The 25785-nt window shown below is 38.7% G+C and overlaps 1 protein-coding gene across 5 annotated transcripts in view; it reads right to left on the bottom strand.

The window, feature by feature from the left end:
* Positions 1-25785, bottom strand: part of BRD4 (bromodomain containing 4) — a 92867-nt gene that overhangs the window by 59200 nt on the left and 7882 nt on the right. For all 5 annotated transcript variants that reach the window (XM_063120457.1, XM_063120460.1, XM_063120459.1 and 2 more), the window contains exon 2: positions 12154-12239. The gene's annotated coding sequence lies outside the window, so the exon portion shown is untranslated. The remainder of the gene's footprint in view (positions 1-12153; positions 12240-25785) is intronic.

The raw sequence follows: 25785 nt of genomic DNA, 5'->3' as shown, positions 1-25785 counted from the left end.
CTTCTCTTCCTGCATTTAATAAGCCCTAAAGGGCAAGGGTCCAATATACAAGTGGTCAGCCAGACTCAACTAAGCACCCTGTCTACATCTTCAGGCTCCAATTACTGGAATTAAAAGCATAAAAAACAAGGTGCTAACCTTAACCAAAAACAGACAATTAAAAGAAAAGAAGTTAAGGATATGATTATAAATTAAAATTTAATACAAATGAAGTTAAATTATTAATACTTCCAAAGAGCACTCTTATACAAAAAAAGTAATAAACTAAAACAGTGCTCATTTGACTCTGGCCATATGCGTTTCGACGTTTGTCTTCATCAGTGGCCCAATCACTAAAAATATACAGAAAGACATTTATTAGTGCCTTAGATAGAAGCAAAGGAATTTTATCTTATTTTCTTTTCCTGTTTAAATAACAAAGTTTCTTTTTTGCATTTGATGACTTCCAATTACTGAAAGTCATCAAACACAACTGGACCAGATGGTTCTCTGGACACCTCCACTAATTACAGTGCATTAATTGTGGAATCAAAATTATGATGGATATGATCAGTTTCACGCTGGAGGAATGGCAAACGCGATTCAGTGTAAACAAGTGTAAAGTGATACACTTGGGGCAAAAAATCAATTGCACATATTACTGATGGAATCTGATGACTGATCAGGGAAGGGATCTTGAGGTTGTGGTGGATAACTCAATGAAAACATCAACCCAGTGTTTGGCAGCTGTGTAAAAAGGTAAATTCTATCTTGGAGATCATTTGGAATGGAATTAAAAATAAATCTCCCAATATCATAATCCAAAACTCCGGTGCAAACATACTTGGAATATTGTGTACGATTCTGATCATTACACTTCAAAAAGGATATTGTGCAGTTGGGAAAGGTGAAAAAAGGGCAACCATCATCACTTTGCCTCCAGTTTGAGATCAATTTTAATTATCCACTCAAACTGGTACTGGCAAAGAGGTGGGTCTTTTAAACAGGTCTGAGGAGCAAAAAAGGAAAAAGCAACTAAATACAGTGAAGAAGTTTTCTGCAGCGTACGGTAGGGTTGGGCAAACAGTCAAGAATGCCTGGAGTTGTCCTGCAATCATCCACTCAAATACCTTGCCCAGGAATGGGATGTTAGCCACCGAGCTATAGTTAACATCCTCCGGGTCCAGATTAGGCTTTTTCAAGAGTGGCCTGATTACTGCCTCTTTTAAAGAGCCCAGCACCGCTCCCTCTCTCAGGGAGGAAGTTACAATCTCCTGGACCCAACCAGATATTCCTTTCAATGTTCACTGTGATAAGCCATGAAGGACAAGGGCCGAGCAAACAAGTGGTTGACTGGACTTGGCCAAGCAACTTGATTGCTATCGTCAGGCCTCATCCAATAAATCTGGACCAGATGGTGCTCTAGATGCCTCTACTAATGGAACTGCATTAATTGTGGAAACCAAATCATGATGAATCTGAGCAACCCCTACTTAAAGCCATGGGTTATAAGGTGGGTGAAAAGTTACTATGACAATGTCCATTTGAATGCCATGGCAACCCATGCTGCAGCATGTTTAAATAGGTAATCCTGGTCACGCAACCAGCACACATGGAAACAGGGGAAACAACCAACACTACATTGCTTCCCCCACCGATCATCTGAACCTGGCCTCTGTTTCCTACAGAGCTGGAAAATAAAGGGCCCTTCACTACCGCTAAAGAGTCATTATACAAACCACAATGTACACTGCCACTTAACTAAAGAGCATTATAAACTTCATTTAGTATCTGGTACTATTTGACTATGGTCAAATTGACCAGTAAATTAACTAGCATCCCAACTCTAGTCTGTATCATTTCACTGCATCTTGTGTAAACTAGAAGGAAGACAATTATCATCATGAATGTATTTGAAGGAGTTCCACGCAACCCTACTTGGTCAACTGGCCAAATTTTATATAACATGGAAAGAGAAATTATTCTTTCATGATGCTGTGAGTTCATAACACAGAAACAGTGAAGTGTCTTGCAGCACCTTAAAGATTATAAATTAGGTAGCAAACAGAAGATGCCTGGGTGTGTCCATATAATTTGGTTCTGCACAAGTTTGGTTCTAGAAGGAACTACAAAACTGATGAAGGAAATTCCCACAAATATACAAAGCCAAGTCAGTATGGACATGGCTTAGAAGCGTCAAACAGGCATGATCTACACAGACATGGGAACCAGAGCCTATAACAGGATGAGATACCAACTCTGTCCCCAAGTCTACTCTGACAACACAGACCAGGCAACCCTGGGCCCCCACATTGTTTTGGCCATCGCTACTATCCAAATTGGGGTGTCTGGTTATGCTGGACTATATGCCATCAAAACTGACCAAGTTCCACCAGGATGTCTGTAACTTTCTCCCCACTATCAACCTAAGCCTTGATCAGTTCATGCAACAGGTTCATTTCCTGGATACAAGTGTGCAACTACATAATAACACCATCTTATATCGGAAACCCACTGGCAACTACATATGCTTCCATGCTTCCACCTAGAACATACCACAAGATCCATTGTCTACAGCAAAACTCTACAATATAGTTGTATTTGTTCAGATTAATTGAAGAGATACTCACAACTTAAGGATTTAAGTCAGGCAATCCTCAGTCTACAATACCTATCCAACTAACTGAAAACACAAACCAACAAGCCCAGACTGGTACCCAGGAAATATACTATAGGACAGATCCAGAAGAGCAGACATCCACTTGCTGTCATCTACAGTTCCCAGCTAAAACCACTGAACTATCAATGATCAACAGCCCATCCACATGACAATGGCACTTCCCTCTCACAGGCCTTAGGTGATAAACCTGTATTTGCTTACAGACAGCCTCACAACCTAAAGCAGTTTTCTCACCAGCAAAAGATGACACAACAGAGACACAGACATGGGAACCAGAGCCTGTGACAGGGTGAGATGTCAACTCTGTCCCCAGGTCTATTCTGGCAATACTCTTACCAGACCTAATAATGTCATTCATAATATCAAAGGTTTATACACATGCTCACCTTCCAATGTGATATATATGCCATTATTTGCCAGCAGTGCCCTTCTGCATTCCAGATAGGATAAACAAGCCGATCTCAACGTAAAAGAATAAATTAACAGAAATCTGATATCAGAAACAGCAATATTTAAAAACTAGTAGGGGAATGCTTCAGCTACCCAAGACAGTCTGTTCATCAACTTTAACATGGCCATTCTTGAACAAAGGAATGTTAAAGCCAGATTTTAACATGAAACAAGTGAGCTACAAATTAATTAAGAAGTTCTCTCCTGTGGCTTCAATAGGAACAATCCAAGGACCCAGTTTGCATGTAATGACAGCAAATTTTGAGTTAACTGTGGGTTGTTGGACTAACAATTAACCCATAGTGTCCAGGTTTTCGTGTCAAGGAATAACCTCTGATCAGAGGTTGCATATTCAAAAATGCATATTAACTAATCAATGATTTGCTGTGCTTGTGTGCTGCCACCTTTTTGAATAAGCAATCTCCAATCGGCTGTTATTCCATGATATGTGAACCCAGACAGTATGTGTTAATGTGGATTAAACGACCCACCGTTATCTTAAGACCTAATTGTAGGTTAACTGTGTTGTTTAAGCCATGATTAACCAATTGTATCCAGGTTCGCATATCATAGAATAACCTCAAATCACGCTGCCACTATTTTGAATTTTCTACTGGACATCTGGCTGGCAAATGTTACAGAATGTTGGACTAGATGCACCTTTGGCCTAATACAATAAGGGAAATCATCAAGGAGTGGGAAATGGGAGGAGGAATATGTGCCCCACAGCATATAAGTAAGGAGAATGCACAAATAACCCCAGTAATACCAAAATTGCATGTAACTGTCCATGGATTGTGAAGGCCACAGAACAGCAAGCACACTGCCTCCTGCCTACTTCCAATTTCCACTTGGCACCCAGTTGGCATCCTTGTGATTGTGAACCAGGAACTCTGGGTTGTTGAGGGAGAAACAACCCATGGTTTGTTGGCTTCAAATTGGAAACATCAGGCACCATCCTAGCCAGCCAAAACTAACCAAAGATTCAAAGTACTCTACACACTATATCTCAGGAATTCAAAACTCCTATGTGACAAGAGCCTGGGGGATATAAATGCAGCTGAACTAGTTTCACTACGGACCAAACTGGAAGATGTTTAAAAGTTGTCTCAATAAGCAGTTGCCCAATCAAACGTTCTTAGCCTTCATAGTAATTTAGTATCTCTTTAGTTGGGGATGGAATGGGAAGAAAAGAATCAAGTTCTCCTCAAAAACAAAACCATTCCAAACACATACACACATGCTCTGCAAAACGTACAGTTAACTCTCTCCAAAGTGCACAATTATGGAGTAAGCTTCTGAGAGAGATTGTGAGCTCTAACAATTCTATGCAAAGTGTCCAAACTATTTCCGTGACATCCAAAGAAAATGAGCAATTGAGATCTAGAAAGCCAGGTACACTGCCCTCACAGACCTCTGAATAAACCAAGACTTAACCAGAAGGGTACATTTAGAAATAGAGATGAGAGCAATAGTGCCAGAACAAGTGAACAGTAAAGCAGATATAGGAAAAGAACCAAGATGGTTGTTAATTTTCACTAATATAAAACAAAGAAAAAAGTTACTATAAATATTTCATAATATACTTTTATTTCTTTATTTAATTTTAATTATAATGTAATTACATGTTTTACACATTTAACTGCACATTTTACACATTTAAGGTAGCAATAAATCATGTCACGTTTTCACCCCAAAATCCAAGAATTATAAAAAAAAAACTGCAGAATATTAACATTCATTTTAATTATGCAAGCAAAATCCAATCTTTAAATAAAAGTTAAAATGTCAAACAGTTTTCTTGTATTTACGTTAACATTGATTTTCTCCTCTGCACCAGATTTATAGGATCACTGTTTCATGGAGTAGATTACAAGTAATCTTCATTAAAAGTTAAGTATTGCCTGAGCATTTACACAAGTCAGGGTAAAGAAAGAGACTTTGTGAAGTTGGTTTAGGTACAATCATGTAACGAATGCAACAAAAAACAACACATCGAACAGTAAATCCAGTACTTATCAGGAATCCTTACAATCCTAGCTTCCATTTTTAATGAGATGTTTCTGGTTATTACAATTGCAGTGAAGAAGCTACCTATAGCACATACAGAACCTGTTCACATATAACAGTAACAAACCATGGGTTAATTAATTCCCAGGTGATGTGCTGTGTGCAAGCTGATTCCTATTTGAATATGTAACTTCCAATCAGCCCAATCATAGGTCGTTCTGTGATGTATGAACCTGCCTAATAATACTAGAACCCGGGGTTATCCAATGAAGCTGATTAGCAAGAGATCCAGGACAAATAAAAGGAAGTACTTCTTCACACAGCACATAGTTAAACCATAGAATCCGCTTCCACAAGATGTAGTGATGGCCACCAATTTGATAGCTTTAAAACACATCAAAATGCGGCGGCCAGATTGATAGCTGGAACAGGGAGGTTTGAGCATATAACACCGATTCTGGCCCGCTTGCATTGGCTGCCTATATGTTTCCGAGCCCAATTCAAGGTGCTGGTCTTAACCTATAAAGCCTTAAAAGGCTTGGGACCACAATACCTGATGGAACGCCTCTCCCAACATGAACCTACCCATACACTGCGCTCAACATCTAAGGTCCTCCTCCAAGTGCCTACTCCGAGGGAAGCTCGGAGGATGACAACAAGGGAGAGGGCCTTCTCAGTGGTTGCCCGCCCCCCCCGACTGTGGAATGATCATTCCAATGAGGCTCGCTTGGCGCCAACATTGTTATCTTTTCGGCGCCAGGTCAAGACTTTTCTCTTCTCCCAGGCATTTTAACAGCATTTAACAACATTAAGTTTGTTTTTAATGGACCCCAGAATTGTTGTTTTTAAATGGATACTGTTGTTTTTATACTGTTTTTATGTTTTTTAAATTTTTGTATACTTTTAATGTTTACTATTTTTAATTGTTATAAACCGCCCAGAGAGCTTCGGCTGTGGGGCGGTATATAAATGTAATAAAATAAATAAATAATAAATAAAAGGGGGTTGGATAAATTCCTGGAGGAGAAGGCTATCAATGGCTATTAGCCCTGATGGCAATGTGCTATTTCAAGTATCAGATACAGTAAGCCTCTATACATCAGTTCCTTAGGAACATGGGTGGGAGGGTGCTGTTGCATTTGTGTTCTGCTTGTGGGTTCCTGGCCAACAGCAGGACTAGATGAACCCTTGATCTGATCCAGCATGGCTCTTCCTATGTAGGGAGAAGAAGCCACTGTGGCTTCTCTATCCACCCCCACCATTTACCTAATAATATCCCACGATGCAGCGCAGGTTGGTGTGCTGCCTGAACCTTTGCAGTAGAAGTTGTAGAGTGGGTACAAAGTTACTCCACTGGGCCACAATGCCAGGTTCACAACCCGCCAACCAGTACTGCATTGCAGGGAACTACAAATGGCAGTGTCATGCACAACATGTCCAGGGAGCTGTGGAAGAATTGTCCAACATCCCTAAGAGTTAATCATGGGTTAAACAACCCAGAGTTAACCTACGATTAGTTCTTAAGCTAACCCAGGTTTGAACATCATGGAATACCCTACGATCAGCAAATCGTTGGTTAATTAAATTAATTTACCCACTTATCTGCTGCTGTTACACGTGAACCGAGTGTCTTCATGTTTGACTTCACATGTTGTGAAGGAAACTACGATCCAGCATATTCAAACTAGAAGCAGCACATGACCTGGCAAATTGTGTTAATTGCCGCTGTTTATGCATGAACCAAGTAACATTTTCAGTGTTCCCTAGTCCACATCTTGCTTCATCCTTGCACTTTTCCTCAAGTTCTAACTATTCCTTCGTAGTCTCTCAAAACATTTCTAGAAAGCTTTGAAAATTCAGCTTGGATTCTAAAAAGTGGGTTTCACCCAGACTTGTGCCTCCGCAAATAGAATGCCTCCATTTGTTTTCAGAGAGAACCAGGTTCCAGCAGAGGTTTTCTACTGGAGGAAAGGGGAACAGTAGCGATTTTTTCCAATTCTCCCTCTCTTTGCAGACCTCAGCAATTCATGAGGGTCCCCCAACCCTCTGGAATAGCAGGTGGTGATGAGAGCTGCCGGAAAAAAATGAAAAAATCCCTGTTCTACATCCCTTCCTCCTATGCCAATGGAATTCCCAGAAAACAAGACTGGATGCAAGCCAAGGTTTTTTGTCCATACATCTAAACATGTATTCTGCCAAACAACCCCAATAAACCCAACACCAAAATTATGAGGCAACACGTGTGATGTTGGACTCAGACTTCCAGTCCATGGAAGGCCTTCTTGTATTTGCGGAGAGAACCAAGAGCCAACGCTGAAGGAAAAGAACCAAGACAGCAATTTTCTCTGATTCTCCCTTCCCTCTGCAGCCCCTAGTGCCACTTCCCACACTGTTCCAGAGGATTGGGGCATCCTCCAAAATGTGGCACTGTGGGCTGATGGGAGAATAAGAGAATACTACTGGCCCACCCACTTCGTGCAGCAGAACTCTGTAGAGTGCAAATCTGGATCCAACCCCTTACACAGCAAACATACAAAAGATACAATTGAGAAACAATTAAGAAAATACATCCAGTTTTCCAAAATAGTTTTTAACTACAGAATTTTATTTATTACATTTCTATACCCCCCAACAGCAGAATTCTGGATTATGTCCCCAAAAGCCAAGTGAGTTTACACAATTTTTAGGACAGAATTCCAAAAATATTGTATAAAGTTTATTTAAGATTAATTCTTTCTCTAAATGGCAATAAACAATAAATAAGATACTTCAGAACTGAGACATTACTCATGAAGATCTATCTATCAGGTCTGTTTCATTTGGTCCTGCATAACAATGTGAATTATTTCCTTGAAAAGCTTAACCCACATTGTTCAGATAACCAGATTAACTCAACAAAGGCATCTTCTCAACAAGAGCAGATAATGGCTGCATTTGCACAAAACATTAAGGCAGAATCCCTCAGAATCCTAACTTACTGTTCATGGGCAAGTGTGCTGATGCACATTACCTAATTCCTCCCATTGGTTCCTGCAAGCAAGTGTACATACCAGGATGCAAAAGCTTAGTGTTACATTCGAACTGGGAATCATGGCTTGTTGCTCCTCTAACAAAAGCCAGGGTCTGAGTTTGGCTTGGGGATCCAGACTCATTGGAGGAGGACAAGCCAAGGACTGGGTTTGGACAGAATGAAAAGCTTTTCCACCCTAGTAAATTCTGCTGGTGGCATGGTCCCTGCTGACCGTACCAAATTCTAATCAAGGTATGATAAAATGGTTTCCCATAATCTAATTGTAAAGAAAATTAAAAAGTTACTGCTACATTTCTCTACTGGAGTTTGGCTGCATTGTATCTTAAGGCACATGCTTCTTAGCTGTGAATCTCTTCCAGATAGAAGGTGCCATCTTTATTATGGATCCAAATAATTGAGGCAGTTAGTTTTTGCAGCAAAACATAAATCCAGTTCCTGAACTATTATGAGGAAAATAGAGTGGGCTTAGACTTCAGACATTACTCATCTATATGTTTTTGTGCAAATTATGGCAATATTGCCTTGGGACCCATGTCAAGCCTGTGGGCTGCCCATTACTTATCCCTGTTTTATGTTCTCCAAAGTGGATTACCCACAGTTGTACCAGAGAGAGAGAGAGAGAGACACACACACACACAGATAACAAAGGCTAACATGAAAATTTCTTCATTTTAGCATACTATTTTATCAAAATGTGACAAGGAAGTTCAGTTTGTTATATATTAGATAAAACAAGTTAAACACTATAAAGTATGAAAAATATGGAGCTGTTGACTATGAATGCAGAGTTGTAGACCACCAATCCAGGTCCATTTGGCCATGCAGTATTCTGTAGAAGAAAATCAATTTGGATGTAGTAGATAAGTCATTTTCTTTCTTTCTTTAAACAAATACAGCCAACTACAAATACTTACTCTTTACACTAAACTAGACTCATGCACATCACCAGTTGTATTAAACTGGATGGATTATCAGCATTTTAAAAGATTCTTCCAGTGAAGCAAATTAAAATTGAAACATTTTATGTGGCTCTTCATCTTGGTTACCAACTAAGGCCATCAATTGCTTCAGGTATAACTTGCCAAGTTTTCCCTGCATATTTTAGAAGACTTTGCCTATGTATTATTTAAATTGAACAACTTATCTGCAAATTATCATTAAATAGTTTTCAATCATTTTCCATTTCCATGGCAAAAATGGCATTCATAATCAGCACACTGTTCTAAACAATTTTCCTAATTTCAACTTCATCCCACTCCCTTTCTCCACCATACCCCTGGGCCAGGCCCCACCCCATCCATTAAAAACAATAATCCAGAATTCTCTGACTATTTGAATCTTAGAAATATACTAATACATCTATGCAAATATATTTGCATAATTTATGCTCCCTTGCCTTGACTGTGGATTTTATTATTTTTGTACAAAAAAATGTATATAGTCCTAGCAGACAATGCAAATTAATACAAAAGGTGACGGTTATGCCACTTGACTAAGATGAGTCAGCAGAATCAAGCCAGAGAAAGAAATGTTCATGAGGGAGAAGAATAGAGGAATGAGTCAGCAACTTGGGAGTTACAGAAAGCATTCCAAGGGGATGCGGAGTGAAAGCTATAAGGGAGGAAACTCAAAGGAACTGCAGTAAATGGAGCAATTACTGGAAGACCAATTAAGAATACAGCTATCACAATAAAGAGTAGTGGTGACTTGGAATTCTAGATGAAGAGTACAGAATGAAATGAACCATGGGGAAAATAGGATCTGAGAGGATTTTGAAGTGTTCTGTTAACATCCCAAGCAGTAACAATTTCCTGAACAGTCCACATGATGCCAGTAAAATAAATTAAGGAATAATGAAAATGTACTAGGATGAGCCATTGACCAATGTTCACTAAATACGATAACACTGAGGGATATTAGATGACTAAACAGGCCTGGCTCCAGGTTTTGGGCGGGGGTGGGTGGGCTCAGCTGACATCGATGGTTCCCCTGCGGCAGCGCCTACCCATATGACTTAGTAACTGGAGAAAAAGCTGTGTGCCTGCCTGCGGAGGTGGCACCAAGCAGAGCTCCACATCTGCACAGCGTGCATTAGCTTGCTGGTGTTGCCATGTTAAATTATATCGGGTCAGTGTCGATGAGTACAGATGCATGGCCCAGGTGCTCTGTTTACCAGCACTATCTCCCAGGCCACCTCCTTGTCCTTGCTGGTCACTACCATGTTAATTATACCATCCTGCACACAACATATGCATATCGGGATAATTAACATGGTGTTACTGGCACTACATAATCCTGACTGAATCACGCCAGCTCTGTTGATAATGGCAGCAATTGAGGAGTATACTAGGCCTCCAGCATTTGCTATATGCTGTATATCTTAACGGAAGCTCTCCCATCAGCACTCTTACAAAAAGGTCTCTCTCCTAGAAGACCTTATACAAAACCAGGCGACTTCTCTACAAATATTCAAAGGATATGCCTTAACAAACAAATATCTACAGCTGTTGTGCTGCAGCACACAGAATATGAAAGAGAGCAATACAGAGAGCTCTGAATTGCTGCAACTTATGCAAGCATTACCTGAGTATTTCAAAGTGCAGTTTTCCCTAGAGTATGGAGTGCTACAGAAGTCAAAGATGAAAACTGCTCCAATTTGTGGTCAAGGGCAAAGCTGCTGAGAAGGCTAATGTGGGTCAATTATTCCAATTTTTTCCCCTCAAAGGAAATCCTTCATCACCACCAGAAGTTTTAGGATCTGTTTTAGGAGAGACTAATTTTGGCCTGCTATGCTCTAGCCTGGTACTTCAAAAATTAGATCCAATTAGAGATGTTCCTCATTCAAGGTTGTTTAGTCCAGCCACAAGCAGTGATGTGGGGTGGAACATTTTCCAAAACAGAAAATTTTCTACAGAAAATTTTATTTTCCCTAAATTCATTTTAAAAATGAATGTATGCCAATTGCAAATAAAATCTTAGGCAAGCTTGACAATTTCAAAGTTGTAATTAATATTTTTCAGGTGCTTCTCCCTACGATATATGTGAAAGAAGTGTGTATGTGTGTGTGTGTGTGTTTGTGATTGAAATACATATATGTCTCAGTGAGAAATTGAATTAATATAAAGTGACAGCGAAACTGAAGGCGCCCCATCAACATTAGTGGAAGACGGTTGAACTGTTTTGAAACAAATGAGTGGTTGTCCGCATTTCATGCATAGTATGTTGGGCTGCTAAAATTAATGTATCAACAGATCAATACCCTTTTTTTTTTTTTACATAATGGGTCTGTTCGCATGTAACAACCCATAGGTTTTAGAATGACTTCTGAGTAAACGTGGAAGGGGCATCAGCACATCCACTCTCTCCTGCTCTTGCGTGAGAGGCCATTGGTTCTAAAACAATGGGGGCTGTTATGTGAAAAACAGGTCACAATAGTATTTAAATCACAGTAAGTATTGGTTAAGGCCTTACTCTCATTCATGTTGCTATGTGGAAAAACTTCACCCAAAGACTGAAGAACACAAAAACAAAAATTAAACTTAACATCAAAAATCTTACAGTGTGAATTACTTGATGATTCCTCCTTTCCCAAACAGCCACCTGTGTCTCCTGAAAATGATGCTCCAGAGGATTGGGGGGGGGGGGGGCTCCAGAAAAGTGTGGGAGGTGACCGGGGTGGGGTGGGGGGTGTTTTACAAAAGGAATCAATGAAAATCCCCTCCGCCATTCCCTACACTGGAACTCAATCATTTCTGCAAATAGAAGGAGCCCTTATGTTTGCACAAGAGGCACTCTGGATTCAACCCACAGTAGAACACATGTTCACAGTTATTATATTATTAAATATAAGCCATTCTTTTCAATATTTACCTGGCTATAACCATAATGCACAGGAGCTCCAGATGAAAATTTGCAGTATGCACATACAAATCCAGAAAGCCAAATATTCATATGCTATAATACACAAGTATTATATACAAATAGGGGGGAAATGACACATTACCTTAATGCAGAGTTTATCCTTCTCTATATTCCTCCACTTATTACTCTCTAATTTCCATTTTTGACACTGAACAGCAAAGTGTCAATCTGTAAAAAATTAAAGTATTATATTAGTATCAAACTAAAGTGCCAAGGGGAAAAATACCATTGCTTATATTTCAATTTCAGCCTATGAAATTACGCTCCAACTTTCACACTTAAATTCAACCCTGTGAATTTTGTTTTTTAAAAACCTGATTTCTAAAAATGAAGTTTTGAACGTAAGAAATGCCCTCCTTGGTCAGACCAAAAGTTTATTTGTTTCTAATGATGGCCAGACAAAAGCCTCTGGAAAGCTTATAAGCAGCCATTAACACATTATCCATGATCCTGATTTTTGTGCCCAATATCATGAGTTGTATAACTGTAAACATAGAAATCTTATTTAGTTTTCTGGCTAAGAGTGATATATGGACCTATCCCCTGTGAATGTTGCTTAAAAAGTAACTCATTTCCCAGCATTCTTTCATACAGTATAAGATATCCTTTCCCAACCTAGTTCCCGCCAATCAACCCCAGCCAGCATGCCCAATGGCCATTCTGGCAGGGTGATGGAGAGTTGTAATCCAACACATAAGGAGGGGACCAGATTAAGGAAGGCTGGTTTAGGACAATACTATGTTGAAAATGGTTATTGGGGTCAATTCAGAAGTTTTTGTTCAACAACTGCAATTAATTCTTCCATTTTGATACTAAGGATAGCAGCTTTTAAAAAAATCTTATTTACTCCTTTCTTCAATGCTAAATAGATCAGCAGCAGAGAAAATAGGAGAATACCAAAGAGGAAATCCTGAAGGCCCACTTCCTCCTGCGAAATTACAAAAGACACTGGGAAAAGGGAGGCAAAAACAGAGAAACCCTTTTTACATATTGAGCATTATTTCTTAGTCTAGAGTATTTTAGATGGAAACGGATTATTTTCTTGATTATGTATGAGTGTGTATTACTATCATAAAAATTTTAAACATTTAAAAGTAAATTCAGTTAGCAAATATGTAACTGTCTGAATAAACTATACTTTTAGATTTAATATAACAACTATGATAATTCTATGGACAAACCAAGATATACATAATATGACCAGGGGGAACTTCAGCAAGTAGTTCCTCAAACATATGAACCATCCTAGAAGAAAGAAAAAGCAGGAAGAGCTGGAGACAGAGAAAGACAGGTTTACATCATCAGTTGTTTGTGAGGAATTGATTGGGGCGGAGTTCACCAAAGCAGAAGCTGGCAAGTTGTAGGGAGGCAGTACTCTACTCACACCAGCACAAACCGAACTACTCATGGCTTAAACAACCCATGGGTAGTCATTATGTGCAAACCAAGTCACTGACTGTTACAGAACAAGCCCAGAAACCAAGTTTGGGAAGAGCACAGAGGACTACAGGTGGAGAGGAGAATAGGATGATGTTGCATTCCTCACCATTTCTGTTGTTTTGTAAAGACCAAAACAAGGGTTTCCTCTCATGGAAAACTATTTGGATTTACTTTTGAGGAACTAAGTGAAAAAAGGCGAAGTACAAAGGTAATAAAGTGGAAGTAAGATTGTGTGTAGATCTTTAAAAATGCTGTGATACACTTGTCAGATTATAATCCTGGGTGCAGATATTTGCTACAACATACCTTAACCCATTTTTTTTAATCCAAAGGATTGGTATGGAAAAGTGTTTGAAAAGGCTTGAAATCTAAGGAAGGTTTGCTGCTTTTTTCTAGGTCTTCCTCCAAGATATCTCAAGAATCAAATATATACACACAGTTCACACATAACAGACTACAGTGTGTTATTTAACTCACAAATTGGTGGGGGTGAACAGGACAGAGTGAGTGTGCTGTCCTAGTATGCTCCTCACTTTCACTTTCATTTAACATCATACAATCACCCTGTTCATAGGTTGTTAGCATTATGTCTGAACCTGAACACTCTGGGTTGTTTATGGGTCAAACGACCCATACTTAATCCAACAACAAACCATGGATTAACTCCAGGTTGAGTTGTTTATAAGTATCCAGGTTCGGATATTATGTTAACAACGGACGTTCATAGATTGTTTATTCAAACTGGAAAGGGCTCTCACGCTCTGCACATCCCTACAAATTTGGGGTTAACTCATGATTTGCCAATGTGATGTGTGGACCAGGTCATTAAGTGGATTGCGCAAGGGAAGAGGGCATGGCTTGGTATTCATTATATGTGAACTGACCCTATGTGTTTGATTTACTACTTCATAGGTTTCATTTATTGTAACTTTTGAGTTCTCTTAAACTTTGAATATTCAATATATAAAAAATGTAACCAATTCAATATACATTTTAAAACCTAATGAGAATAGAAAATCTTAAATATTTACAAGTTTCAACCCTCCAAAACATTCCTTGCCTCCCCTAAAACTACCATCAATTATACAAATAAATTTTAAAGAGTTAACTGTATAGAATCCAAAGATTAATCTTTTAAAAAATTAAAGCAGTGATACTCACGTACGCTTACCAATGTATAAAGTTTGAGAGAGTGCTAAAACAAAAGAAAACAATCCAAGGCAAAGGAAAAACTAAGGAACAATTTAAAAGTAGGGATATATTATAATCCAATTATTTTTACTGCAATGTTTTAAATCATTAAGAGCTTGCCAATTAGTGAATAATACGACTTACAAGAAATTACTAGAAATTATTTTACCAAGATATAGCAGGTTGAGATGTGGTTTCTTGCAAATTCATGTTTGTACTGTTTATCATTCTTCAAGCTTACTGGGAAATTAAATGCTGTACTAATTGTTTTCCATACTAGTGCTATTGCTGTATATTTCATCATCTCCTCAATGTCAATCCTTTGGTACAATGCTGAGCATTAAGTGGACAAGTAAGAATCCTAATGGTGACCTGCCTTGCTAAAGAAATTAAAAACTAAGCCTAAACAGAGGGCAAGATCTTTCCTATACAAGTGTATTACTCATGGCAGACCCCCAAAGACCACAAGAGAGCCCTATTTAGCCTTTTTGCCCACCCGCACTCTAGCACACATAGATGCAGCTGATTAAAGGGAATGTGTGAGCCTCCTGTCTACCTGTTCATTCCTCTACCCCCTCTTGCATACTCAAGAATGCAGAGGCCTCCCATTATTCATAATAGCCTGCCCATGAATGCCAGGAGTGTGTGTGGGGAGGGGGAGAGGGAAAATAAAGATCTGTTATTCCCATCAAGGATACCTCCATATATAAGCACTGTGCCTGGATGGGAAGGATTATGTCCAATGTATTAGAACAAGACTTCACAGAAGTTTCTTTAGCTGATATTCAAAAGCCAGGGCTTTCCCCACATTTATCCCAATACTCACATATAACTAGTGTTATATATTTACAAATGAGCATTTTGTTGTAAAACAGGAACTAACTTGGGCTGCAACTCAATGGATGAAATATTAATCAATTGATCTTATGGTTTTAGTCACTGAGATTAACTGCTAAATGGCACATGAAGAAAACCAAGAATTCTGATGAAAAATTATGTTTATTCAGAAAAATATAAAAATACTATCAAGCAGCCACACATAGGGATAGTTCTCACATAACAGCCCAAGAGTTAAAGAGCTCATGAGCAAGTGGGTGCACCATTTCCGTTTTTAATCAACAACCTACGATTTGTCGAGCGTGACATGATGTGTGAAACCAGATCAATGGATTGTTTAGGGGCTTAACAACACAGGAGTTAAACGAACAACAAACTATTAACTTCTAACATCAACAACCTATGAATGAGTCGATTTTAGATTGAGTAAAAGGGGAAGTGGCAGACGTGTAGAAGGCAGTGTGCTCACTCTCTCCCAATTGTGCATGACAACCATGTTGTTTAAACCATGAGTTGTTGTTACATGTGAACCAGTTCATAATAATAGACTGTAATATCAATTGTCAAGAAAAGATTAAGGTATAATGGCCATAATTCTCTACTGTTTTAATCCAGCACTTCATATGCAGAGGTATACTGCTTCTGAAGATCTTAGTGGATATGGTCATGAATGACAGTAAAGATGACCTAGATACAGCATCACACCTATTGTAAACCAGATGTTTCCAAGAATTCAAGCCCACAAAAGGACTAGTAAGGCAAGTGTCAGAGGACACCATTAATACCACCACCCCAGAACGTGAGTGCAGATTTTTTTTCTAACGATGTGCTTCGTCGCTACAGAGCACCAAACTGTTCAAAATTAGCTTATTTGCTATGAGAATAAAATCTAGCCACTGCATCCACCATCTTTTCTCTGCCCCCCACCCCCTTACAAAGGATTGTTGCAAGCTTGGTTGCTAAGCAGAACAGACAGAGGGAGATGAGAAGCAAGGATTTCTCCCCAAGCAGACAGTCCAAATCCTGTTCCCAACAATGACTAACCAACAGACATGGAATAACTGCAGAAACTTGCTATTGCTCTTCAAAGCTGCTGCCTCTTCTACCCTTACCTTCCCATCCCAGAATCAGCATTGCTCACCTTCCAAGAAATATGGTCTCTTTAAAGACACAAGAGGTACCACCAGCAGAGCTAGGAAGCTAGAGTGTACACACTCCACAACACAGTGTTTTCTTTAAAAATAGGTCCTGTGGTAGCGGCGGCTTGTCAGTTCTGGCTACAGAGCCAGAGAGAGAGAGAGAGAGAACTTTTCCATTGATCTAATTATGTTGCAACCATAGTAATTATACCGTAACCAGTGAAAGTAAAGTACCACTTGCACTACCCAATCCCAAATTAACCAATTTCCTGTATTATGCAATAACTGCATAATTCAAAACTTGTACTATTTTCCTGTACATCATCAGATGTGGAACATTAAAATGTTAATTTCATGAAACAAAATAAAAGCACACTGAAAAGTTACAGAGCAGGCAATCACGAAGATTGAGGAGCAATGACATTAAACATTAAAAGTTATGTATCTGTGAGGGTGCCATTAAATCAGGTGCATGATTATATGTAGCATGCATGGATGTGTCTTGGGGGAGAGTAGAAGGGCTGCAACTTTCTTTCCTCTTATAATTTGGAGAATCTTAAATAAAATTTAAATAGGGGCACTTCTATGATTTGAACTAACTTCTACATTGTGTTGATGACCTTTGAAGAAAAGTATAAAGACTATTGCAAATAGATTATGTGGAAATTACAGACCTAATCCGTAAAGAATGTAGCCTTCAGTTTTAGAACGGGACTAAATGATTTTGAGTTTTGTTTCAGGCCTGACAAAAATGCTTTGATTTTGGAATACAGTAAAGAAGGGAAAAGGACAAAACACTAACATATGCGTGCCTTATGTGATCTCACATTGTGGGGAAGAGTAGATTAATTTTTATTCATTTCGGAAGGCAGCCTTAATTTCAATGGGTTTTGAAATCAGTATCACTGTTTTGTAACACAGTTTGAGGCATTCAGTGCAGTAACTGCAGAAAGGGAGGGAATGGAATGTGCGGTTTAGAAGTATGAAACACACTTTTTTTCCGAGTGCTGACAAACTAGGTAGGATCCAATTGTCTTCTGATACTATGCCTGAGGGAAGAAAAGTTTTGAATATGAGGTTAGGGAACTAGTCAGAGAGCCTTTGGCTCAGGCGCCCCTCCACTAAATACAAACTGTTGGGGGAGATTCAAAAGAATCAGGACCCTAATGTTTCCTTCCATTATCTTGAATTTTCATTTTTGATAGGAGAGGGGAACATGTGGCCCTATAGACATTACGAAAACCCAGAATTTAACAACCCATACCATGGTTTAGCATTATGTGTGAACCCAGCCACTATGTCACAACAAGTAATGTTGAATGGAGTGTTACGAATTTTCCATTTTTAGAAATTAATTGCTTCATAAAATTAGTTACGTAATTAAAGCATACTATACAAGACAAGTTGGGAAACTTGAATAGATGCAATACTAGTAAAACCTAAAAATGAAAAGTTGTAATTAACTCTTTTCTGGTGGCTATTCCCTGGAACCGCACAACTTTGGACATAGCTCTTCAGGTATGCTAAAACGGCTATGTTAACAGTTCTCAATACATTCATTCTCTCTTTAAATCTAAATTTTGTAGAGAAGTATGACCTTAAAATATTTTAAAAATCCAATAAAATTCATCCCAAGTAAAACTTTGAATTTGTTTTAATATCTAATTTAAACCACACTAGATGCTGTTGCTCAGCTGCAACACTGCAGTGGGCCTTACAGTTAATAACCAAAATCTGATCAGAAGTAGTTTGGAAGGGTTTGGGCCTATTCAGCCTGTGGAATGTCGGAATCAGTGAGTTTATCTCTGTCAGTGTTCTCAGAAGAGAGCAGGCGGGAGTTAAGTTACTCCCATCCAGCTGCTAGCTTCAGCCTTGGAGAGGATAGAGGCTGGCAGCCTTCTCTGTGAGAACCTAACAGGAGAGGTGGGGGCAGGGTTTATTTTGTTTTGTTTTTAGAGATGTCACCCCTGAAGAACAGAATAGAGATACCCTGTTTGGGCAAGGGTTCCACTGATAGGCTAAAATCCCTAGTCAGTTGTTCAGGAGGAGGGCTATCGCAGCCAAACCTTCACTTTTAAGCAGATGCCCAGGCTGCTTAATTGCCCAGCTTTATTGCCCAGATTCCTTTGTATAGACTTCCTACCATCTGAACCTCTTGAGGAACTCTTCACACAGACTCTTCATCCAATTTATGATTATTATTTTTTAACATGTTATTCTTGTCACGCTCCGAAATCTTTGGATGTGGAGCGGTATACAAATATTGTAAATAAATAATAAATTTGGACTCTTGTCTCTTTGAACTTTGTATTGCTAAGAACCTGCCATGAAAAGTACTGCTACACTTTTAAAAGACCTTAAATTCTTGTTTGCTATTGACTTGGAGCCATGGAGATAGCAGAGTGGAATCTATAGTCACCAAAATCTCTGCATGTGTTGGATTATCTGGACTGCAGCCAGATCTATACCAAGCAGGATGTGACACTTGGAAAACAGTTTGAAAACTGTTTATGTCACTATTGTTATAAACCATTTTAAAGCAGTAGTGTAGATCCTGCCTTACGCCTGAACCGGTCTTGACTCTTGGATTTTAAAGGCTATTTACATAGCACTGAGGTTCTAACAAAGATTTTAAAGTAGGACTAAACCTTTGCATGTGTGAATTTGTTTAGGTCTTTCTCTAAAAACCCTTATCTTGGATTCCCTGGGATGAATTATGCCAGGAATCTTCTAAACCCCTTGCCCTGTATTTGGAAGCCCTTGTCTTGGATTACCTGGGATGGATTATGACAATTCTTTTCTCAGTCCATTTGGGAAACCCTGGTCTTTGAATGCCTGGGGCAGCTTATGCCAGGAATCATTTGAACCCCTTGCGAAGTATTCTGAGCCGTAGAGATTGTAATAAGGAAACCAAGTTGTCTGGATCTCTGGCACACATAATTATTTGCTTTGGAATGTTCTGGAATTACATGGAACCTATAGCTAATTGTCACCAGCTATCTGATTTCTGAAGAATGTAGGCATTAAGTTTTTACTGTGGGATTTGCTACAATAAAAGAGTCTCACTGATTTGGGGTGCCCTGTATCAGTATGCCAGAGTGTGTGCCTGAAGGATCAGGCCCATGACACTAGGTGCACTTTACTGAATTTTTCCTAATCAAATACTTCAGTTCAACTGCTGGCTATTAGTAAAACTTTGAGAGTTATAAAGCATGTAGGATTAACATGGTGTACTTTTAGCTTTGTTTACTAAATACAGGTAAACATGCTAAAACAGATTTCAGTCAATTTATGACTGCAGAATGTTTTCCAGCTCAAACTTTTCTGGAAAACCCAATCAATGGTTGCAACAGTCTGCTATGTCATTTGTGGGACTTGAAAGGAGTGGTACATCCTTGTACAGCCTCCATTCCTTCCTATCTAATTAATCTCAGAAGGCCACATTGCTGAAGTATTGCGCTGAACCTGGTATTTGTCTTGTAAAATTCCTCAGTACTCCATTCTGCCCTCCATAACCATGCTACTGTTTCACATTATTATTAATGCAGAGCTTGAAAGGGGAGCACGTTTCTCATGGATGGTTTAGCTCCAAAACATGTCCCCTCTTTTTGGTGATTTGTTGTACTTTTTCCAAAGAGTATGGAACTATTTGCAATTAGATGGGTGTAAGGGAGAAAAGCAAGTATGTTCCCCATGCTGAGGCAGTTGTGCTGTTTTCAATATGCAATCCCCAATCAGGCCTATTGAGGGTTGCGCCATATTGTGCAAACCCAGCTATCATGGGTTATTTGAGAGTTAAACAACCCTTGCAAAACCCTCAACTACAGGCTGCATATTCAAAATGGTATCCAGCATACACTGTAGCTCAACATGGGACCAGCTGGCTTTGTTGTGCAAATCAGCCCATTATTTTCAATAGGATGCACATTCTCATTCTACCCAACTAATCATGCATAACTATGTGCAGTACATAGTTTGTACATGCTGACTTTGAATTTAAAATTATTCTTTATGCTGATCTTTTATTGTTTATTTCTAAACTCCAGGCATCTAATCCTACTTTGATGGAATTAACACCTTCAGTGATCTTTCCGGTTACTCAATTAATTGGTTAAAATCGGAGTTGATGCCAACTGGTGATAGTATATTTTCTAATGTGTTGGGTAATGGCCAATTTCAGTGGTGCCCTGATTTTATCATGTATCTGGGAATACTCATTCCAAGAGATATATCTCAATTGTTTAAAATAAACTTAAATAAATTGATTAGTGAGATTACACAAGATATAGACAGATGGGCTCTACTGAGTCTATGGGGTAAAGTCAACACACTGAAGATGAACCTTATACCTCAAATTCTTTGTTATGCGTGGGATTGCTTTATTTATACCTGGCAAAGATTTTGAACAACAATGCTTTGTTTTGTAAATCCCCACCTCGAATATCTTTGAAATGGATGCAGCTTCCAATTAAAGAAGGTGTGTTTGGTTTTCCAGACCTAGCTTTGTACCATCAGGCTTAGCTATTGGCTAGTACTAAGTTTTGGTATTTTTCTGTTCCCTCAGAACTGCCACTGTGGTCTGTCTGGAAGACTTATGGTTAGAACCTCTTCCCAAATGGATAGCACTCGGTTCTCGTCATATCAGAATAAGTAACCCCCCTCTCACAATTTTGGCTGCTAGACAGACGTGGCATATATATCACATCAATTACAGTTTGATTCATCCTCTCATGAAAAATTGACTATATGGGGAAACCCAGATTTAAGAATTGGAAGGAAAGCATTTCTGTGGAGTACGTGGACGGATAGGATGATTTTTACTTTGGATCAATTAACAGGCTCAAATGATGAGTTTTTGTCCTTTTCACACTTGTGTGTTAAATATAAGTTACCTGCTACAGCTCAATGGAATACTTGCGATTGCAACATGTGCTGGAATCTAGGTTTGGTCCAGCTGGTTTTACAGCTTTGGAGCCTCCAGCACTGTTAGAAACACTTATAACAGCTGAACTGACTTGTCAATCCACAACCCATATATATAAGTATTTAATAGCAGTAAGTAAATATGATACCCATAGTTTAAGACTGGATTTGAATAAAGAATTGGAGTGCCCTATCTTGCTTAACCAATGGACGGTTGCCCTAGCATCTGTATCTGAAGCTTTTATGGAGCTCAGGTTATGTTTTATTCAGCAAAAAAAATGTTTCAGGTTTATTGGACTCCACAATGCCTTTTCAATAAGGGTTTGTCTAACTTGCAGTTGTTGGAGACATAATGCATCTAATGCTTCTTTAACTCATATGTTTTGGCAATGCCCAGCAGTTGCCCTTTTGGGAGGAGGTTATAATAAGGATGAACTTTGTACTGAAACCATCTATGTGTGTGTCCTCCTAAATTACCTATCAGCTTCTTAGAAGTTAACACATGGTCAGCGCAGATGGATCTTTAGAGCCCCTATGACAGCTAAAAGACTTATACTATCACACTGGAAGGACAAATCCACACCTCCCATAATACGATGGATCGAGGACCTAATCACGTTATCAACTTTTGAACAGGTGTTATATAGACGCAACTTGGAGGTGGATAAGTACACGGATATATTGTCTGCTTTTCTTGAAACCTTTGTATAACTCTCTTCCTCCCCTTTTTTTTAAATGAATGGTACACATGATATAAAATGACGATATCTTATAGATGTAATCTATGGAATTTTTCTCCCCATTTTCATGATGTATTTTCTGTTCTGTTTTGTTGATATTCACAATAGAAAATAATTTTAAAAATGCATAACTGTGTGCAACTAGACTTGATCCAGAGTAAATCTTGCTGCATACCACTAGCAGCAAATGCAACTGGGGTTGCTCTGCCACAATGGGCTCAATAACCATCCTCAAAAGAGAAGATTAGAGTTAACAGGATCATCTCTGTATAAAGGTTGTTTTTAGAGCAGGGATCTGAACACCCTTGAGGGAAGGTGGGAATCCACTCCCATCCAAGGGGACACTGATAGCCCAAATAACTGGACTCAGGTTCTCATGGCTGGCCTTCAGCAGCCAAGGTGGGCACACCGGTCCAAACACCACACTGTGGTTTTACAACCCTGCTACACCCTTGAGAAAAACAGACCAAAACTAACTGTAAGCCTAACTGACCATTCCGTTACACATCTGACTTGGATTTTTTCTCAACTACAGCATCCAAGTCAGACTAAATTTGAGTAACTTCACCATCGAAGGATCTAGCAGAGACATCAAAGCAAGCTACAGATCATTTACTCTATGGGTCTGCAAGCCTAGATTATTATACCCTATTAGCCACTTAAAATATCTGCACTAGAAAAAAATTAGTCAATATCGCTTTACTATCACCTCAATGGTATTCATGCATGCTGTGCTCTCTGTCAGCTGTAGCTTGACTTATCCACTACCTACATTCAAGCCCTCTAACTATTTCATGATCTTAAGTTCTAGGAAGTCCCCTCAAAAGGAGTAGAGGCTGGAGTGGAACTGGTCAACTGCTTCAGCTACTCTCCTACTGAAGTATTCACTCTCCTACTGAAGTATTCAACCTACCAACTCAATAGCGTGGATATGCCTTTGTATTCTATAATCTTCCCTAACGAACATCTTGTTAATCCAGAGATGCTTGGAGATACCTCTTTATGATGTGAATGTAAAATAACTACAATTGTAGATGTAGTTACAGATAATCATATACTCTGTTAGGAAGTGGTTACCAAAATGAAAGGAAACAGATTACCACTTTTTCAATTTTCCCCAAACAAGAGCAATAGTGAGATATTTTAATGAAGGAATAAACTGAATTTGACTTACTTATAGTGGTAGAAAATACAAAAGGGATCACAAGGAAGATGGATTCCCTACTTTCAAATCTAAATAATTCACAGGATAACTTTATAAGAAAGAAGTCTAGAATATAATCTCTCTGAATACCAATGTACAGCAGCAAAATTATGTACAGTGGGAACGATCAACGCTCCACCATCAATCTTAGGCCAGTTTAGGAAAATAGAGCTAACAGCATTTATGACTAAGCTGCCACATCTTGTGAAAGTCTATAACCTCTTAACAGGTTCTTTAAAGTGTCAGGCTAATTAAGGAAAACAACGTAAGAAAAATAACTGACCTGTAGAAGTTTATATTGTAATTAAAGAGCCTGTTAAACAGATATACTAACTTACTTAGGGTTGGCTCTAGAGATAGACTTGCACAGTATGACTTTCGCAGCTCCTCCCACATGCTCCATAGCCTTCTTCTACCAAGCATCAAAGGATCCTATGGAATAGTTTCCCCATCCTATAGTAGGGCAGGGAAAATGGGAGAATTTGGTGGGTCTGGCTTGTGCAAATGGAAATGCCTTTTTGCTTCTGCAAAACACCTCTGGATCCAACTCAGAGCCCCGCCCCGCCCCCAATTTAGTGAAGATTCGCTAATGTCCTGTAAATTAGTGCATTCCCCCACCAGAAAGCTTCTAACAATAGTGTTCTATTTTAGACAGGCAGACAGAGAAAGAGATTGATTGAAGCAGATTTCAAGTTAGTAATCCTTCTTAGTAAGCCCCCACTGAAGTTGCTAGCCTATGGGTTTTTTTTTACTTCCTTGTTTTTTACTCATAAGAGGGACCCTCATAGAAGTAAAAACCTGGTGAATAGCACAGTGGATGGCAAAGGAGGGAAAGCTTGCTGTGTCCCTAGGCTACTTGGCTCCTGTATTGGCTGCAGAGGAAAGGGTTTCAATTCTTCCACAGCCAGTATGGAAGCAGAGCCAGTTGGTGAAGGAAATCGTTCTGTCCCACCTTTGCCAGCTCATTCACTCATCTGGAGGAATTCCATACACTCACCTACATGAAATTAACACAAGATCATATGAACTAACTGCAGGTAACAGGACATTTATATTGCTTTTATATTGTATTTTATATTATGGTTTTATACTGTTGTTTTATACTTTGAATGGTCTTAATTTTTTGTGAACCACCCAGAGAGCTTCAGCTATTATTATTTATTAATATTTATTTACAAAGCACCATCAATTTTCATGGCGCTGTACAGAATAAAACAAAACAAGGCAATCTGCCATATGGCTTACAATGGGCAGTATAGAAATGCAATAAATAAATAAATATTAAATTAATGCTGTTAAACAATTTGGAAATATTAGGCTAAACTTACAAACCTCTTTTAGAGTTTGGCACTATTCCTGCCAAGGTCTTTAGAAGAGCTTTAAAATTTTCCCAGAACTTTTCCCATGTTTTATCTTTCTGTGTAAAATTTTCCATTTCATAGGTTCAATAGTAATAATGAATGCATGCCAATTTTGAGAACAATATTAAGCAAGTTTGGTAGTAATTGTAGATGAGCAGTCAGCATATCGTGCTCATTTATTTGGGTTGCTAAAATGTATTAGTATATCAAGAGTTTTCAATACCTTTCTTTTTCTTAAAGAATGTAAGGGTAATACATGTTATTTTCTTTAAATCTTTAAAATTATGCCAATAAAAAGTATTTATGTGTGATTTAAATGTTATAAAATGTGTTTTATTTTCTTCAAGTATTTCAGGTCAAATACTTGCATACAAATGTGTATCTTGAGAATGTGTGCAAGTTTGTACACATGTCTAGAATAATACGTTTGGTAACAGTTCTCTTTAATCTTCAATCTTTTCGCAGTGATTCAGTTTTAAGACTTCAAACTACCAGCTTGAATTGCAACCCGTCAGAGATAAGGAGAGGTATAAAAGTTTTAAGATGGTATAAATATCCCACTCTTCACTGATTCTATGAAAAAAGACAGTTAAAGACCAACAGACACTACTTTTTAAGACTGAAATTCAGGGTGGGGGGGAGGGAATTCCTCCTCTTCTCCTTCTACTTGACATTTTGTCACAAATATCACTTATACCCTATAATAAATAATAATAGTAATTCATATCTGTCTTTTCCAACTAATAGATTCACTAGCGTGCAATGGAGAATTACTGTTAGAAAACCAAGAGGAGAATGTAACAGGCTGTGACTTTTCACCTTGAGGAAAAGCCTCCAAATGCCCAGAACTGTCTGGGTATAAACCACTTTAAAAGTCAA

The sequence above is a fragment of the Elgaria multicarinata genome, chromosome 3, assembly GCF_023053635.1.
Source record: "Elgaria multicarinata webbii isolate HBS135686 ecotype San Diego chromosome 3, rElgMul1.1.pri, whole genome shotgun sequence".
In the NCBI taxonomy this organism is placed as follows: Eukaryota; Metazoa; Chordata; class Lepidosauria; order Squamata; family Anguidae; genus Elgaria; species Elgaria multicarinata.
The sequence above is the reverse complement of the archived record's forward strand: the minus strand, read 5'-3'. Positions and strand labels throughout refer to the sequence as shown.